At 42.7% G+C, this 20,308-nt stretch overlaps 1 protein-coding gene across 2 annotated transcripts in view; it reads right to left on the bottom strand.

Annotated features, from left to right (window-relative positions):
• LOC112258857 (sorting nexin-29) overlaps positions 1–20,308 on the bottom strand; it is a 167,745-nt gene that overhangs the window by 9,389 nt on the left and 138,048 nt on the right. The window lies entirely within an intron of this gene.

Below are 20,308 nucleotides of genomic sequence, written 5' to 3'. Positions count from 1 at the left end.
CCTACTTTATCATCTCTCTACTTCCTAATACAGTACATCCTCCTACTTTATCATCTCTCTACTTTCTAATACAGTACATCCTCCTACTTTATCATCTCTCTGCTTCCTAATACAGTATATCCTCCTAATTTATCACCTCTCTACTTCCTAATACAGGACAGTACTTCCTTCTACTTTATCATCTCTCTACTTCCTAATACAGGACAGTACTTCCTGCTAATTTATCATCTCTCTACTTCCTAATACAGTATATCCTGCTAATTTATCATCTTTCTACTTCCTAATACAGTACATCCTCCTACTTTATCTCTCTACTTCCTAATACAGTATATCCTCCTACTTTATCATCTCTCTACTTCCTAATACAGTACATCCTCCTACTTTATCATCTCTCTACTTCCTAATACAGTACATGCTCCTACTTTATCACCTCTCTACTTCCTAATACAGTATTTCCTTCCACTTTATCACCTCTCTACTTCCTAATACAGTACAGTACTTGCTGAATTGTAGACCCCAGCAACACACAGCACAGGAAACACGAACGCTTTGGCCTAGGACACCTCTTTCTCAGGGGAAACTTTTCAACTTTCCAGGTGTTTAAAATGTATTATCTGGCAAGTGTGCAATTACAGAGGATGTGAGGGACATGCTGTGGAGTAAAGAGAAAACAACATGGGCAGCATTATAAACTGTCTGAAGATTAACCTGTTGTTTGTTCATTATTGTAGTTTTCAAGGGGGAATGTGTGTGTGCATGTTATGTGTGTACGATCAAAGTGTTCGGGTGAAACAGGGCAAGAGGGTGGCCACTGGGGCCAGCTGGCCAACCTGGACCAACATTAAAAACCTCATAATAAGACCAGCACTCTTAGAAAACTGCTCCCCAGGCCTCCCGGGTGGCACAGTGGTTAATGCCAGCCTTCCCATCAGAGACTCTGGGTTCGCGCCCAGGCTCTGTCGTAACCGGCCGCGACCGGGAAGTCCGTGGGGCGACGCACAATTGGCCTAGCGTCGCCCGGGTTAGGGAGGGGTTGGCCGGTAGGTATGTCCTTGTCTCATTGCGCACCAACGACTCCTGTGGCGGGCCGGGCGCAGTGTGCGCTAACCAAGGTTGCCAGGTGCACGGTGTTTCCTCCGACACATTGGTGCGGCTGGCTTCCGGGTTGGATGCGCGCTGTGTTAAGAAGCAGTGCGGCAGGACGCATGACTTTCAACCTTCGTCTCTCCCGAGCCCGTACGGGAGTTGCAGCGATGAGACAAGATAGTAGCTACTAAAAAAATAATAATAATTGGATACCACGAAATTGGGGAGAAAAAGGGGTAAAAATTCAACAACACCAAAAAAAGAAAAAAGAAAACTGCTCCCTGACACACTCACAGAGTAGTCACACACACAGTCACACTCACAGAGTAGTCACACACACAGTCACACTCACAGAGTAGTCAAACACACAGTCACACTCACAGAGTAGTCACACACACAGTCACACTCACAGAGTAGTCACACACACAGTCACACTCACAGAGTAGTCACACACACAGTCACACACACAGTCACACTCAGAGTAGTCACACACACAGTCACACTCACAGAGTAGTCACACTCACAGAGTAGTCACACTCACAGAGTAGTCACACACACACAGTCACACTCACAGAGTAGTCACACACACACAGTCACACTCACAGAGTAGTCACACACACACAGTCACACTCACAGAGTAGTCACACACACAGTCACACAGACACACAGAGTAGTCACACACACAGTCACACTCACAGAGTAGTCACACACACAGTCACACTCACAGAGTAGTCACACACACAGTCACACAGACAGAGTAGTCATACACACAGTCACACAGACACACACACAGTCACACTCACAGAGTAGTCACACACACACAGTCACACTCACAGAGTAGTCACACACACAGTCACACAGACAAGTCATACACACACAGTCACACAGAGTAGTCACACACAGTCACAGAGTAGTCACACACAGAGTAGTCATACACACACAGTCACACTCACAGAGTAGTCACACACACACAGTCACACTCACAGAGTAGTCACACACACACAGTCACACTCACAGAGTAGTCACAGACACACAGTCACACTCACAGAGTAGTCACACACACAGTCACACAGACACACAGAGTAGTCATACACACAGTCACACAGAGTAGTCACACACACACAGTCACACAGTCACACAGACACACACAGAGTAGTCATAAACACACAGTCACACAGACAGTCACACACTCACAGAGTAGTCACACACACAGTCACACAGACACACAGTCACACACTCACAGAGTAGTCACACACACACAGTCACACAGACACACAGTCACACACTCACAGAGTAGTCACACACACACAGTCACACAGACACACAGAGAATAGTCACACAGACACACAGTCACACACTCACAGAGTAGTCACACACACACAGTCACACAGACACACAGTCACACACTCACAGAGTAGTCACACACACACACTCACAGAGTAGTGACACACACACAGTCACACAGACACACACACACACACACACGCAGTCACACAGTCACACACTCACAGAGTAGTCATACACACACACACACACACACACACACACACACAGAGTAGTCATAAACACACACACAGTCACAGTCACACACTCACATAGTCATACACACACACACACACACACACACAGAGTAGTCATACACACACACACACACACACACACACAGTCACACAGACACACACACAGAGTAGTCACACACACACACAGTCACACAGACACACACACAGAGTAGTCACACAGACACACACACAGTCACACAGACACACACACAGAGTAGTCATACACACAGTCACACAGACACACACACAGAGTAGTCACACACACACACACACAGTCACACACACACACACACAGTCACACAGACACACACACAGAGTAGTCATACACACACACACACACACACACACACAGACACACACAGAGTACATACACACACACACTTGCATTTTTCCTATTTTGTTGCCTTACAACCTGGAATTAAAATGTATTTTTTTGGGGGGGTTTGTAACATTTGATTTGTACAACATGCACTTTGAAGATGCAAAGATGCAAAAGATGTTTTATTGTGGAACAAATAAAACAAAAAAACAGAAAAGACTTGAGCATGCATAACTATTCACCCCCCAAAGTCAATACTTTGTAGAGACACCTTTTGCAGCAATTACAGCACAAATCTCTTGGGGTATGTCTCTATAAGCTTGGCACATCTAGCCACTGGGATTTTTGCCCATTCTTCAAGGAAAAACTGCTCCAGCTCCTTCAAGTTGGATGGGTTCCACTGGTGTACAGCAATCTTTAAGTCATACCAAAGATTCTCAATTGGATTGAGGTCAGGGCTTTGAACAGGCCATTCCAAGACATTTAAATGTTTCCCATTAAACCACTCGAGGGTTGCTTTAGCAGTCATTGTCCTGCTGGAAAGTGAACCCCCGTCCCAGTCTCAAATCTCTGGAAGACTGAAACAGGTTTCCCTCAAGAATTTCCCTGTATTTAGCGCCATCCATCATTCCTTCAATTTTGACCAGTTTCTCAGTCCCTGCCAATGAAACATCCCCACTGCATGATGCTGCCACCACCATGCTTCACTGTGGGGATGATGTTCTCGGGATGATGAGAGGTGTTGGGTTTGCACCAGACATAGCGTTTTCCTTGATGGCCAAAAAACTCAATTTTAGTCTCATCTGACCAGAGCACCTTCTTCCATATGTTTGGGGAGTCTCCCACATGCCTTTTGGCGAACACTTTAAGCAATGGCTTTTTTCTGGCCACTCTTCCGTAAAGCCCAGCTCTGTGGAGTGTACAGCTTAAAGTGTTTCTATGGACAGATACTCCAATCTCCGCTGTGGAGCTTTGCAGCTCCTTCAGGATTATCTTTGTTGTCTCCCTGATAATGTCCTCCTTGCCTGGTCTGTGAGTTTTGGTGGGCGGCCCTCTCCTGGCAGGTTTGCTGTGGTGCCATATTCTTTCCATTTTTTAATAATGGATTTAATGGTGCTCTGTGGGATGTTCAAAGTTTGATATTTTTTTATAACCCAACCCTGATCTGTACTTCTCCACAACTTAGTTCTTGACCTGTTTGGAGAGCTCCTTGGTCGTCATGGTGCCGCTTGCTTGGTGGTGCCCCCTGCTTTGTGATGTTGCAGACTCTGGGGCCTTTCAGAACAGGTGCATATCTACTTAGATCATTCGATTGCACACAGGTGGACTTTAAAAAAAACGAATTATGTGACTTCTGAAGGTAATTGGTTACACCAGATCTTATTTAGGGGCTTCATAGCAAATGCATATGCACACACCACTTTTCCGTTTTTCTTTTTTTCTAACCTCTTAAAGATCGGGTGCATTTTTTCAACTTTTTGATAAAAAGCGTTCAAAATTTCAACGTCCTGCTACTCATGCCAGGAATATAGTATATGCATATGATTAGTATGTGTGGATAGAAAACCCTCTGAAGTTTCTAAAACTGGTTAAATCATGTCTGACTATAACAGAACGTGTGTAGCAGGCAAAACCCCAAGGAAAAACTGTTCACAAAAAAAAAATATATATATATCCCTCTGCCAGTTCCCTGTATTGTCTATGGCAAGGGAAAATAGATAGCGCCCAGTTTATTGGTTACACCAGATCTTATTTAGGGGCTTCATAGCAAATGCATATGCACACACCACTTTTCTGTTTTTTCTTTTTTTCTAAACAAGCTAATTTTTTTCATTTCACTTCACCAATTTGGACTATTTTGTGTATGTCCATTACATGAAATCCAAATAAAAATCAATTGAAATTACAGATTGTAATGCAACAAGATAGGAAAATGCCAAGGGGGATTAATACTTTTGCAACTCACTGTACACACAGGCACAAGGTAAAATGTTGCAACACACACTATAATTAAGGTTGTAGTCCCACTGCCGTCTCCTCTTAGACATTAAACACCAGGCTCACGGTGTACTAGAGCAAACTTGCTCATTATCATACGGATTTATGGCAACACATGATCCACAGAGCAGCTATTGCGTCCTCCTCAGTAATTGGCAATTAATTATTTCATTATCTTTCAGAAAATATTTGGTTAAACACTCTGCATTAGAAAAAACAGCTCGATCCTCAAATTTGACAGCCATGGCCTGGGTCCGATCCAAACTATTCTGATTACATTGTATTTCAGCTAGTCACTGTTTTCGTACATCGAAAACAAGTAGCAAGCTTACTATTCAAAAACCATATTACTGTATCCTGAATGAATTTCAAATTGCAACTATTCTAAAATGGTGCACAAATTATAGTGACATGTTTTTGTTGTATATGGAGAGTAAAAATATATTTGAACAGTGTTTCTCAAACTCTATTTCAAGGACCGGCACAACTTTATAGAATATTGTTGACTGATCTTTCAGTTAGTCAAAATAAATCAATTATCTCAGCTCTCAGATTGTCTTCAAGGGAGGCTGCCCTGAGTACATTGCCCCTGGTACAGAGAATATAATAATTATCATTAAAACAACATAAATCTAGGGGTCAAATTCAAAGTTTTACCCTTTAACACAAACAAGATATTTAACTGCAAGTTGGCCCTGTTTTACTTGTTATGTTTTACTTGTTATGTGTTCACACCACCTCTTTCAATTCAGCCTGAACAGACAGTTAATGTGTTATTGTAGACTAACAAGGCTATTGAAAGGAGCAGAGAGTGACTCATCAATAGTCTTAATGTCAGATCGAAGGAGCAGCGAGTGATTCATCAACAGCCAGATAGACTGGGAGAGGAAATTCTGTCATTTACAACACCAGTGGCATTACAACTGCTCATTACTGTACTGCCTTACAGAGACTGACCAGTTCATTTAAAGGAAGGAGGGGAAAGAGACAGAGACAGACAGAGGAATGTTTTAGAGAGGGGAACTGAGATGTTTAGCTCACTTAAGCAGACACCCATGCTGAGATGATTCTGGGTAATCTGAAAGTTAGCACCTTTCTTACAATGGTGCAAATGATTTGCAAAGAATTGAAAGACATACCCAAAATACATCTCAGAACAATATGTGGATTTTGATCAGAGGAAAGCTACAGCACAGTATGACTCAGGGTAGGCCTACGCCACAGCATGACTCAGGGTAGGCCTGCGCCACAGCATGACTCAGGGTTGGCCTGCGCCACAGCATGGCTCAGGGTAGGCCGGCGCCACAGCATGACTCAGGGTAGGCCTGCGCCACAGCATGACTCAGGGTAGGCCGGCGCCACAGCATGACTCAGGGTAGGCCTGCGCCACAGCATGACTCAGGGTAGGCCGGCGCCACAGCATGACTCAGGGTAGGCCTGTGCCACAGCATGACTCAGGGTAGGGCAGCACGATATGGTCAAAAAACAAATATAGCAATTTGACTAACAGTTAATTGAGGTGATGTGACTACCTCATGAAGCTAGTTGAGAGAATGCCAAGAGTGTGCAAAGTTGTCATCAAGGCAAAGGGTGGCTACTTTAAAGAATATCAAATATAGTTTGATTTGTTTAACACTTTTTTGGTTACTACATGTGTCCATATGTGTTATTTCATAGTTTTGATATCTTCACTATTATTGAACAATGTAGAAAATAGTACAAATAAAGAAAAACCCTTGAATGAGTAGGTGTGTCCAAACTTTTGACTGGTACTGTATATTAAGAAGCAAAGTGGAAAGCAGCGTCATTCTTGTTTGGAACAATCTGTTGACTGCAAAAGTCCTAACAGAAGAGCATGCTAACTTAAGTGAATATAACAACGAGGAGGAGGAACTGTGCTGCTTGACAGGCAGGGGATGGGGCTTGGTGTGTGTGGGAAGCAGCCACCAGATGAGCTAGGTAGAGAGACGACGGACTAAACTGTAAAAATGGACGTGACATGTGGCTGACATTTCAAAATATTGCATGCAATATGGATCTCTTGCGATATGGATATTGCACATGTCAATAATGCAATTTCAGTGTGATTTAGATGAATTGTGCAGCCCTAACTCAGCGTTTTATACTTCAATCAGGCACAGTGCTAGAAGCACACCCATTATTGTATTTAAATATGGAATGCTATTACTTTGAGGCTCTGGCTTTCTTCATTGTAGATCGTCAGGCAAGGGTGCTCTCGAACGGCTAGATGTTCTTTACCATTCGGCCATCAGATTTGCGACTAATACTCCTTATAGGACACATCACTGCACTCTGTAAACTGGTAATCTCTGTTTACCCGTTGCAAGGCCCACTGGTTGATGATTATTTATAAAACCCTCTTAGTCCTCACTCCCCCCTAACTGAGATATCTACTGCAGCCCTCATCCTCCACATATAACACCTGTTCTGCCAGTCACATTCTGTTAAAGATCCTCAAAACACACACATCCCTGGGTCGCTCCTCTTTTAAGTGTGCTGCAGCTAGCGACTGGAACAAGCTGCAACACACACTCAAACTGGACAGTTTTATCTCCATCTCTTCATTCAAAGACTCAATCACAGACACTCTTACTGACAGTTGTGGCTGCTTTGCATGATGTATTGTTGTCTCTCCCTTCTTGCCCTTTGTGCTGTGGTCTGTGCCCAACAATGTTTGTACCATGTTTTGTGCTGCTACCATGCTATGTTGTTAAATGTGTTGCTGCCTTGCTATGTTGTTGTCTTAGGTCTCTCTTTATGTAGTGTTGTCTCATGTCATGATGTGTGTTTTGTCCTAGTTATATTTTTTACAATTTTTTATCACCTGTCCCCACAGGAGGCATTTTGGTAGGCTGTCACAAATAAGAATTTGTTCTTAACTGACTTGCCTAATTAAATACATGTTAAATAAATGTTTTAAATACATACAACTGTACTGTAATCTATCTAGTAAATAATGCAATTTACTATGTACTCCCTCTCTTTCTCTGAAGTACGTAAGTATGAGCTACAGTCTGGTCGGCTAGTATAGCCAGCTTTCTCCTGACAGGCAGGGTAATTGTAGGTTACCAGCTGTGGTAAAAGCAATAGGCTCACCTCTTCCTCTCAGGAAACCCTTATGGAGACTGAGGCCTCCTGCTCACCTCGCAGTGGGACAACACTGCAACTACAGTACAGGCAGCACCAAATAGCTGACAACAGACCAGGGGGCCCAGGTAGTGGGGATGTGACTTTTACCATAATGAGTGGAAGAAGTAGAAGCACTATAGGTGGGCAGACGTTATAATAAGATGTTGTGTGTGTGTGTGTGTGTATGGGCTCTAACAATAGCATTGGAACATTCTGTTCTCTAGCTAAGACGCTTTCAAAGCAGGCTGTATGCGAAGCTACATCACTGATATGATCTTGTTCTTGATTTTATTTTAAATGTCCAGCTATATTTATCACCTGCCTGAAACTTCTAGGGCCCAGAGTTTTTCGTGGTCAGATAACCTACAGTAGTCGGAAAAAACTCCTTGTCTGTTATCCTTGACTTTCAGCCATGAAATTAAGCACAGAATGTGTTTCGTTCTATAGCTAGATGACTCCTGATATCTCCAGGAGTGATAAGTAGAATTGTCTTTATCTGTTGTCTAGTACTGTCTTTTTGCTAGACAAGGCCATCTACTTTAAGTGCTGAATGTCTTCCCAGTAGCCTACTTGGTGTGTGAACTGCTGACTGCTCATAACTTGCAGATTATTGTTGACACATCAACCAGGATCAAGGGGCAGGGCAATTAGGGACTTGTTAAAGTAGTCATTAGCTGCATTGGAGGGGGAGTGGTTTCTCCTCTCCTAGGAAATTAGTGTTAGGAATTCAGCCTCCCCTGGTTTCTCAGTGGCAGTCGTGTCAGTGTTGGTCTCGACAACAAAACTAAGACCGTCGCCAAACCAAAGACAGTTCTGATGAGTTGTTCTGCGGAGTTCTTCGAGGAAGGCACCACACCACTCTCTAACTTATCTTACCTAGTTATTTGCTCATTTAGCTCTGTTTTGGCAACTATGTGTATGTTTTCTATATCTGTTCGCTCCTCTCCCTGTAGTCTTTACAGACACTCCCCACCCCTTGGTTGCAACCCTTCTAATTTAGTGCACCCTGCATGCACAACCTATGTGGAATTCTGGGTCTCTGGTAGCGTTTGGAAATGCTGATCTGCGGACAAGAACGCAGGGTTCATCTTAGCCTATGCTCCCTTTCAGTCCCTTGACTTTTGGCCCTGACAGAGACATGGATCACCCCAGAGAACACTGCTACTCCAGCTGCTCTTTCTTCATCTGACTATGTTTTCTCTCATAGTCCAAGAGCATCCGCTCGTCACAGGGCTACTAATTTCTCCTAACTGAAGATACTCTTTTCTCCCTCTCTCACCTTTCAATCTCCTCATTTGAATTCCATTCTGTCGCTGTCAGTTGTCCATTCAAGATTAACATTGTCATCAATCGCCCACCAGGTGCCTTTGGAAAGTTCCTCAATGAGCTTCACACCTTGATAAGCTAATTTCCTGATGATGGGACACCGCTCTTCGTACTTGGCGACTTCAACTTTGTAACGTCTGCCTTCAATTCATTTCTTTCCAACTCTCTCTTCCCCTCCTTGCCTCTTTTGACCTCACCCTTTCCGAATCCCCTCCAACTCACGAGACAGGGAATACGCTTCACCTCATCTTTACTGTCATTCTGATTGAAAGCAAGTCTAAGAGGCAGTAGATATGTTCTATGTGCGCAATTTCTATGCTTCCCGTTCTTAAGTTTAGTTTTTGTGTCTTTTTACTTCGGCAGCTGAAAATACAATATTTATGGTTATGGAAAATATATTTTACAGCGGTTTAGATGGTACAATGATCCCCTACACCAGTGGTACCCAAACTTTTTATAGTACCGTACCCCTTCAAAGATTCAACCGCCAGCTGCGTGAGAAACTCGTCATCATTCAAGCGGTCAGACAAGTGAAAATTATGGTCAGTAAAGAAAACATTAAGCTCTTCTCTCAATTAAAAAAAACGTGTCAATACTTTGCCCCTTGTTAACCATTGCACTTCTGTATGTTGTAAAAGCACTACATGCTCATTGCATAGTGCAGAAAATACACAAGAGTTCAGGGGCCTTACTTTAACAAAGTTAACCATTTTCGCTGTAGTGTCCAAAAAGTCTTTCAAGCTGTCAGGCATTCCCTTGGCAGCAAGAGCCTCTTCGTGGATGCTGCAGTGTACCCAAGTGGCATCGGGAAACAATGCTTGCACGCACGTTACCACTCCACTATGTCTCCCTGTCATAGCTTTTGCGCCATCGGTACAGATACCAACACATCTTGACCACCAAAGTCCATTTAATGTCACAAAGCTGTCCAGTACTTTAAAAACATCCTCTCCTGTTGTCCTGGTTTCCAGTGGTTTGCAGAAGAGGATGTCTTACTTAATTGACCCCCCATAAACGTAATGGACATATACCAGGAGCAGTGCCAGGTCCGTGGGCCACGTCTGTTGACTCATCCAGCTGTAACGCATAGAATTCACTGGCTTGTATGCAAAGCAGTAATTGTTTAAAAACATCTCAACACAACAGTGTTGTTTGATGAAGGCATTGTCTGTATAGTTTATTTGGCATTGTCTGTATAGTTTAAAACTCCAGTGGATTATTATTAAAATTGGCATGTTTTGTTTTGAAATGTCTGTGCAAGAATGAAGGTTTCATTGAGTTGTGAGATAGTACATTTGCACATACAACACACTGTGGCTGAGGAAAGTCACTATTCCCAATATAAGTGAACCCCAAATCAATGTAAAGTTTATTTGTCACGTGCACCGAATACAACAGGTGTAGACCTTACAGTGAAATGCTTACTTACAGGCTCTAACCAACAGTGCAAAAAAGGTATTAGGTGAACAATTGGTAAGTATAGAAATAAAATCAAAAGTAAAAAGTGAAAAACAGTAGCGAGGCTACATACAGACACCGGTTAGTCAGGCTGATTGAGGTAGTATGTACATGTAGATATGGTTGAAGTGACTATGCATATATGATAAACAGAGAGTAGCAGCAGCGTAAAGAGGGCATGGCGGGTGGCGGGACACAATGCAGATAGCCCGGTTAGCCAATGTCCGGGAGCACTGGTTGGTCGGGCCAATTGAGGTAGTGTGTACATATGTACATGAATGTATAGTTAAAGTGACTATGCATATATGATAAACAGAGAGTAGCAGCAGCGTAAAAGAGGGTTTGGGGTGGCACACAATGCAAATAGTCCAGGTAGCCATTTGATTACCTGTTCAGGAGTCTTATGGCTTGGGGGTAAAAACTGTTGAGAAGCCTTTTTGTCCTAGACTTGGCACTCTGGTACCGCTTGCCATGCGGTAGTAGAGAGAACAGTTTATGACTGGGGTGGCTGGGGTCTTTGACCATTTTTAGGGCCTTCCTCTGACACCGCCTGGTGTAGAGGTCCTGGATGGCAGGCAGCTTAGCCCTAGTGATGTACTGGGCCGACTGCACTACCCTCTGTAGTGCCTTGAGGTCGGAGGCCGAGCAATTACCATACCAGGCAGTGATGCAACCAGTCAGGATGCTCTCGATGTTGCAGCTGTAGAACCTTGAGGATCTCAGGACCCATGCCAAATCGCCCCGTCGATGAGAATGGGGGCGTGCTCGGTCTTCCTTGTCCTGTAGTCCACAATAATCTCCTTAGTCTTGGTTACATTGAGAGAGCGGTTGTTATTCTGGCACCACCCGGCCAGGTCTCTGATCTCCTCCCTATAGGCTGTCTCGTCATTGTCGGTGATCAGGCCTACCACTGTTGTGTTGTCTGCAAACTTAATGATGGTGTTGGAGTCGTGTCTGGCCATGCAGTCGTGGGTGAACAGGGAGTACAGGAGGGACATGAGCAGGCACCCCTGGGGGGCTCCAGTGTTGAGGATCAGCGTGGCAGATGTGTTGCTACCTACCCTCACCACCTGGGGGCATGCCATCAGGAAGTCCAGGATCCAGTTGCAGAGGGAGGTGTTTAGTCCCAGGATGCTTAGCTTAGTGATGACCTTTGAGGGTACTATGGTGTTGTCATGACGTTGGCCTGGGGGTAGGTTTATGACAGTCATAAATACCTCTTCCCCCCCTTTTCCTCTCTCTACCCTACTGATGTTACATTTGCAAAACCCTTGGTTAACATAGAGATTCTGGGAACATCAGAAGGTGGGGGGAAATGAAATACAATGCTCAAAAAAATAAAGGGAACACTTAAACAACACAATGTAACTCCAAGTCAATCACACTTCTGTGAAATCAAACTGTCCACTTAGGAAGTAACACTGATTGACAATACATTTCGCATGCTGTTGTGCAAAGGGAATAGACAACAGGTGGAAATTATAGGCAATTGGCAAGACACCCCCAATAAAGGAGTGGTTCTGCAGGTGGTGACCACAGACCACTTCTCAGTTCCTATGCTTCCTGGCTGATGTTTTGGTCACTTTTGAATGCTGGCGGTACTTTCACTCTAGTGGTAGCATGAGACTGAGTCTACAACCCACACAAGTCACTCAGGTAGTGCAGCTCATCCAGGATGGCACATCAATGCGAGCTGTGGCAAGAAGGTTTGCTGTGTCTGTCAGCGTAGTGTTCAGAGCATTGAGGCGCCACCAGGAGACAGGCCAGTACATCAGGAGACATGGAGGAGGCCATAGGAGGGCAACAACCCAGCAGCAGGGCCGCTACCTCCGCCTTTGTGCAAGGAGGAGCACTGCCAGAGCCCTGCAAAATGACCTCCAGCAGGCCACAAATGTGCATGTGTCTGCTCAACCGGTCAGAAACAGACTCCATAAGGGTGGTATGAGGGCCCGACGTCCACAGGTGGTGGTTGTGCTTACAGCCCAACACCGTGCAGGATGTTTGGCATTTGCCAGAGAACACCAAGATTGGCAAATTCGCCACTGGCGCCCTGTGCTCTTCACAGATGAAAGCAGGTTCACACTGAGCACATGTGACAGACGTGACAGAGTCTGGAGACTCCGTGGAGAACGTTCTGCTGCCTGCAACATCCTCCAGCATGACCGGTTTAGCGGTGGGTCAGTCATGGTGTGGGGTGGCATTTCTTTGGGGGGCCGCACAGCCCTCCATGTTCTCGCCAGAGGTAGCCTGACTGCCATTAGGTACAGAGATGAGATCCTCAGACCCCTTGTGAGACCATATGCTGGTGCGGTTGGCCCTGGGTTCCTCCTAATGCAAGACAATACTAGACCTCATGTGGCTGGAGTGTGTCAGCAGTTCCTGCAAGAGGAAGGCATTGATGCTATGGACTGACCCACCCGTTCCCCAGACCTGAATCCAATTGAGCACATCTGGGACATCATGTCTCGCTCCATCCACCAATGTCACGTTGCACCACAGACTGTCCAGGAGTTGGCGGATGCTTTAGTCCAGGTCTGGGAGGAGATCCCTCAGGAGACCATCCGCCACCTCATCAGGAGCATGCCCAGGCATTGTAGTGAGGTCATACAGGTACGTGGAGGCCACACACACTACTGAGCCTCATTTTGACTTGTTTTAAGGACATTACATCAAAGTAGGATCAGCCTGTAGTATGGCTTTCCACTTTAATTTTGAGAGTGACTCCAAATCCAGACCTCCATGGGTTGATAAATTTGATTTCCATTGATAATTTTTGTGTCATTTTGTTGTCAGCACATTCAACTATGTAAAGAAAAAAAGTATTTAATAAGAATATTTCATTCATTCAGATCTAGGATGTGTTATTTTAGTGTTCCCTTTATTTTTTTGAGCAGTGTATATTCTGGTAATCCGACCAACTGAATATATGCGGTGGTACTTAATGAATATGATGTCAGTTCGGTTGTCATCTGAGACATTGTCATCAATGATAAGATGACAAACTCTACCGTGGAAAGTCTACATATCAGAATTATTGGATTCACATGGAATTGTTGTTCAATTTAAATGTTTGAATATGAAATTATTTGTGATGGGATGAAATGTGATTTTAGCTTCTAAAATGTGATTTTAGCTTCTAAAATGTGAGATTTGGGTTTTCATAAGATAGGGCTCTGCTCAATCAGTGGCCCGGCCCTGTGAAGGGACATGGGCTATAAAACTTTTCAAACACTCCCTCCTCTCCCTTCCTATAAAAGCCCTTGATGACAATATAACCTCCTGTTCCGAGGACGTGAGGATGACGGTCCGATGTCAGAATGGTTCAGATAATAACTACAGAACGAAGCCAACATCAGCGTAAGCTTCGGTTGCGAATGGTATGAACTCATATTCACTACAGAAGTGATACCTCCTAGCCGTTGAGTTGAGGATTAGGAAGGAACAGACAGAGTATCCCGTCTGCCACACAACGACGTTACTACAAAGTATTCAATTTACCAGCAGAGACATTCTTCATAGGACGAAGGACTAGGTTGGGCAACAACGGCCTTCCATCTACCACCAACCTACCGAAGCGCAGCTCAGAGTAAATATTTATTGCATTTTCCTTTTCCAAATGGGCGGTAATTTAGAATGCATGAGATACTGTATTTACGATAGCACAGCTTCGCCCTTTGTTCCTCAGTCTTCCCGCTCTTTCACTTTCACCCAGCCCCTTTTCTTTTGTGTAACAAGCAGTCATATCTGTTCCGCCAGCTAGGGACGTTTTCCTTTATGACGTCATTTGTAATCAACTTATGATTTAATTATGTGTATGTGTAATTCTGTGTGCTTAGTTAGGTATTTAGTAAATAAATAATTAAACCCAATTTTGTATTGCTGATTCAACTTGTTAGCCAGGATTCCTGCAGATAACTAAGAATTGACAACTTTCAGATGAGACTGAATTAAGATGACGATTAATATTGACTGCTATTGATGTAAGATATTACTAGGTCTTTAAGAGTTTATTCGGAAGATAACAGCTCTATAAATATTATTTTGTGGTGCCCGACTCTCTAGTTAATTACATTTACATGATTAGCTCAATCAGGTAATATTAATTACGGAGAAATTATTTTATAGAATAGCATTTCATATCACTTAATCCAGCATAGCCAAAGACACGACAGCGTTGAACGCTGAGCTGTAGTCAATGAACAGCATTCTCACATAAGTGTTCCTTTTGTCCAGGTGGGAAAGGGCAGTTTGGAGTGCAAAAGAGATTGCATCATCTGTGGATCTGTTTGGGTGGTATGCAAATTGGAGTGGGTCTAGGGTTTCTGGGATAATGGTGTTGATGTAAGCCATTACCAGCCTTTCAAAGCACTTCATGGCTACGAACGTGAGTGCTACAGGTCTGTAGTCATTTAGGCAGGTTGTCTTTGTGTTCTTGAGTAGTTCTCATCATACGTGCGCCTCTTCGATGGTTCAATGTCCCTGTCTGTTGTTCGGTGCTTTCCCAGGTATGGGGGCAGCTGCTCTTCGGCTGCATCAGATTCACAACTGTCAGTGTCCATGCTAGCTGGGCTAACAACAAATGTAGAATTACTGATGCCAGCATTGGATGTGCTCATGGAATCAGCAGGTGTCGTACTGCTGGTAGTAGCAGTACTACCAGCAGAGCTGGTATGTGTCTATATGTATGCGGGCCTTACTATATGGACTGTTTGAAAATGTGAAGATTTTTTTTATATTTAAAAAAATGAATCACATTTTTATTTGGCGTACCCCAGACGGCATTGCACATACTCTACCCCAGTTTGGGATTACCTGCTGTACACTATACTTGCTTGTTTTGTCACAATCTGAAATTAGCAAACTATTAGAATTTTAGCGACCAGGAAATGGCAGAGAGATTCCTGCATAGTGCATATTTAATGTGTGCGGGATAAAGTAAAGCAAAGGACATGCATGGAGTTGGAGTGCTTATGTCATCCCTCCATCTCTTTCTTTCTGTCTCCGTCCACTCTGGGACACATTTGCCAAATTAGGCAGAAAATAGAATCCATTTGGAGAATTGCAGAAAGGAAGGAGGATGAGGAGTGATAAGAGCGTATAAGGAGAGAATCATCAGCAGAAGATTTGTCAGCAGTACTCTGGGTGTGTGTGCATGTTGGAGGGAGGAAGTGATACCCTTCCCAGTGTCATTAAACCTATTTTACTGCTTTGTTTGAAGGGATAGTTCAGGGTTTTGGACTTAGAGGTAGTTTCGTGAGCCTACTCTGTGGAAGTAGATAAAGGGCTTCATTGCCAAAATCCCAAACTATCCCTTTAAGTAAAATAGTCGCTTTCCATAGACTAGTATCCTTACATTTAGTGTCAATCATCATAATAACAGAGGCTGCTAAGGCTGGCTGGCTGGCAATGGGAAAATGTAAATATGATAGTGTCCTCTTACATCATTCTAAAACCATAATCTGTCAAGTCATCCTGCTGACTGAGTCTGCAAAATGACCCACTGGTTTATGATTCATTATCCGTGATTCGTATTACTGTTCAAAAATAAATCACCATGAGTGATAGAGCAGTTAGCTAACCAAGGCCCGATTTCCCTAAAGCAGTTTCATTAGATGTGTTTCTTTCCCAACAGTGTCACTTTATACACAGATCTCTGCAAAACATAATGAAGTTGACAACAAATACAAAGTCGTCAATGTCTTTGCAATTGTTAGGCTACAAACAAGCAGAGGATAAAAAGATGCTTCAAATGAAAACCGAGATGACTGCATTAAAAGATAGCCTATAGCATAGGCTACAGGCCTACGGTTGAAGTTGAAGTTTACATACAGTATACCTTAGCCAAATACATTTAAACTCTAGTTTTTCACAATTCCTGACATTTAATCCCAGGAAAAAGTCCCTGTTTTAGGTCAGTTAGGATCACCACTTTATTTTAAGAATGTGAAATGTCAGAATAATAGTAGAGAGAATGATTTATTTTAGAATTTCGTTCTTTCATCACATTCCCATACACTCAATTAGTATTTGGTAGCATTGCCTTTAAATTGGTTAACTTGGGTCAAACTTCTTTTTAACTTCCTGACTGATGTCTTGAGATGTTGCTTCAATATATCCACATAATTTTCCTCCTCATGAAGCCATCTAATTTGTAAAGTGCATCAGTCCAAGAAATCTTGCTTGTTTGTAGGTGACCAAATACTTATTTTCCACCATAATTTGCAAATAAATAAATAAAAAATCCTACAATGTGATTTTCTGGATTTTTCTCTTCTCATTTTGTCCTTCATAGTTGAAGTGTACCTATGATGAAAATTACAGGCCTCTCTCATCTTTTTAAGTGGGAGAACTTGCACAATTGGTGGCTGACTAAATACTTTTTTGCCCCACTGTATATAGTTGTTTTTTAGATCGTACAAAATGTTCTCAGTTCTCCAACTAGCCTAATACGTTCTTCTGATGCTGGAAATTTAACACAGGCCATCTTTGGCTATTATAGTGGAGATTGAATTCATGATTAATCGATGTAACAACCAAAAATTATCATTGTAACCAACATCCATCACAGAAAACTACCACCATAATTATCATCTCAATAATAATGGGCCTTTATTACCACCCAGCGTCTGGCCCCAAGCCATAAGAAAGCTGAACAATTAATCAAATGGCCACGCAGATTATTTACATTGACCCCACCCCCTTTGCTTTTACATTGCTGCTACTCGCTGCTTATTATCTATGCAGTCACTTTACCCCTACCCTACATGTACAAATTAGCTTGACTAATCTTTACCCCCCGCAATTGACTTGGAACCGGTACCCCTGTATATAGTCTTGTTATTGTTATGTAATTTTTTACTTCAGTTTATTTAGTAAATATTTTCTTATGCACTGTATCAGATGACCTGGCCTCCACAATCATCCGACCTCAACCCTATTGACGTGGTTAGGGATGAGTTAGACCGCAGAGTGAAGGAAAAGCAGCCAACAAGTGCTCAGCATATGTGGGAACTCCTTCAAGACTGTTGGAAAAGCATTCCAGGTGAAGCTGGTTGAGAGAATGCCAAGAGTGTGCAAAGCTATCATCAAGTCAAAGGGTGGCTACTTTGAAGAATCTCAAATTTCAAATATATTTTTATTTGTTTAACACTTTTTTGGTTACTACATGATTTTATATGTGTTATTTCATAGTTTGAATGTCTTCACTATTGTTCTACAATGTAGAAGATAGTAAAAAAGGCACTGTGTGTGCATACATATGATATCCCTCATCTGCATAGCCAAAGAAGCCCATGAGATAGGCTTCTCAGGCTTTGGTCAAATAAACACACACACACTAGAGCTGGGACGCCTACTGTGTAAGCGACGGTTCAGGATGAGACAGTCATGACAATAAAATAACTGTCAAAACCATTTTTATTTTAAGTGTTTTTTTAAAAGATTTTTTTTGCTATTAGAATGGTGACCCCTGTGATCATTTGGCCGACCGATAACCGTCATAGGCCTGACACACACACAGAGTCTGCAGACTGAACTATCTTTTTTCTGAAGATGCAGATGTCATTCAGAGGGGTTGGGTTAAATGCGGAAGACACATTTCAGTTGAAGGCATTCAGTTGTACAACTGACTAGGTATCCCCCTTTCCCTTTCAGTTCGCTGCAGCTAGTGACTTTACCGAGCTGGCTAGCTAACTAGCTAATAAAAGTACTGAGTCAGAGCAAACGTAGCTAGCTAATACAGCCTGATACCAGTGCTGGTGGAGGCCTAAATCAGCATGTTGTTTGCGCAACAGTATCTTCTAAATCAAAGAGGAATAAGCAAAGCATGAATATGTTGGCTATATGAATAAAGATTTAATGTAGGCAAAGATTATAGGGTCCCCTAGGAAACACTGAACATCACTTGGTTCCTACCCTGTCACAATAACTCAATGGCATTTTCATTCATTGTCATGTCAAACAATACTATATTCAAAGTGCCCACTATTATTTATATTTTATATAACTATAGAATTATAATAAACATTCTATTTCTGTGATTCCCAAAGTTCACCCAAGTGTTTTGATCTAAATCGCAATTGCAACATTTGGTTAAGAATAAGGTCTAGTTTTTTCCCCCTATATCGTGACAGCGTGGAAATTCTCAAATTAATGCAGAAAATGCAGTCATTTCTGGAAATGCAGGAAATGATTTTAGGTTGAAGTTGAATTGAACAGTATAAAACAATCGGAATGGAGAAAGACCCATTGAAATAATTTAGAATACATGTGTTGTCACCCTAGGGTCACGCACTACTCATAAAGAAAATGTAGAACTTTTATTAATCAAAAACATAAAATACCATCAAATTTGAAAAATACCATGATATTTTTGCCATTTTTGTCTCTCGTCGTGATGTGTGTTCTGTCCTATATTATTATTGTATTTTTGATTTTTAATCCCCCATCCCTGAGCAGGCCTTTTGGTAGGCTGTCATTGTAAATAAGAATTTGTTCTTAACTGACTTGCCTAGTTAAATAAAAAGGTAAAAATATTTATGTATATTTTTTTAAATTATGTAAACCCTCCAGCACACCAATCCCCTCAGCGTGTTGGGAAGTCAATTGCAATATATAGATTATCATCATTAACACTTTTCCCACAGTGCACCTCTCTGGGGAAGGGGACCTATGGGATCTATGTGTTGGGAGCGAGCGCACATTGGATGCTTTGTAATGGCCACTTCAATCTCCCAGTATGTGCATGTCCAAGGGTTTGGCTCCAACAGGAAGCCAAAGGTAATGAGTCGCACCCCCTTTTGCCCCCAGAACAGCCTCAATTCATCGGGCATGTGGTGCTGACCCAGAGATGCTGACCCATGTTGACTCCAATGCTTCCCACAGTTTTGTCAAGTTGGCAGGATGTCTTTTGTTGGTGGACCATTCTTGATACACATGGGAAACTGTTGAGCGTGAAAAACCCAGCACTGTTGCAGTTCTTGACACACTCAAACCGGTGCGCCTGGCACCTACTACCATACCTCATTCAAAGGCACTTAAATCTTTTGTTTTGCCCATTCATCCTTTGAATGGCACACATATACAATCCATGTCTCAAGGCTTACAAATCCTTCTTTAACCTGTCTCCTCCCCTTCATCTACACTGATTGAAATGGATTTAACTAGTGACATCAATAAAGGATCATAGCTTTCACCTGGATAAGTGTGTCTGACTCGATTTCAATCACACACACACTCTCTCAGCTTGCCTCTGAGGAACTAAAGTCGTGTCAGGTATCACGGAACATTTGGAATTGAAATAAAAGGGAGACGGGAAGGAAGAGAGGGAAAAAAAAACAGTTATCAAATCTCATTAGTGTTATAAAAACATGGGAAAGTTTGCAGCGCGCCTGACTTTGTGTGGAAGCGATTG

This window comes from Oncorhynchus tshawytscha, linkage group LG01 (assembly GCF_018296145.1).
Source record: "Oncorhynchus tshawytscha isolate Ot180627B linkage group LG01, Otsh_v2.0, whole genome shotgun sequence".
NCBI lineage: Eukaryota > Metazoa > Chordata > Actinopteri > Salmoniformes > Salmonidae > Oncorhynchus > Oncorhynchus tshawytscha.
Note: the sequence above shows the minus strand (reverse complement) of the source record. Positions and strands in the feature narration are given on the sequence as shown.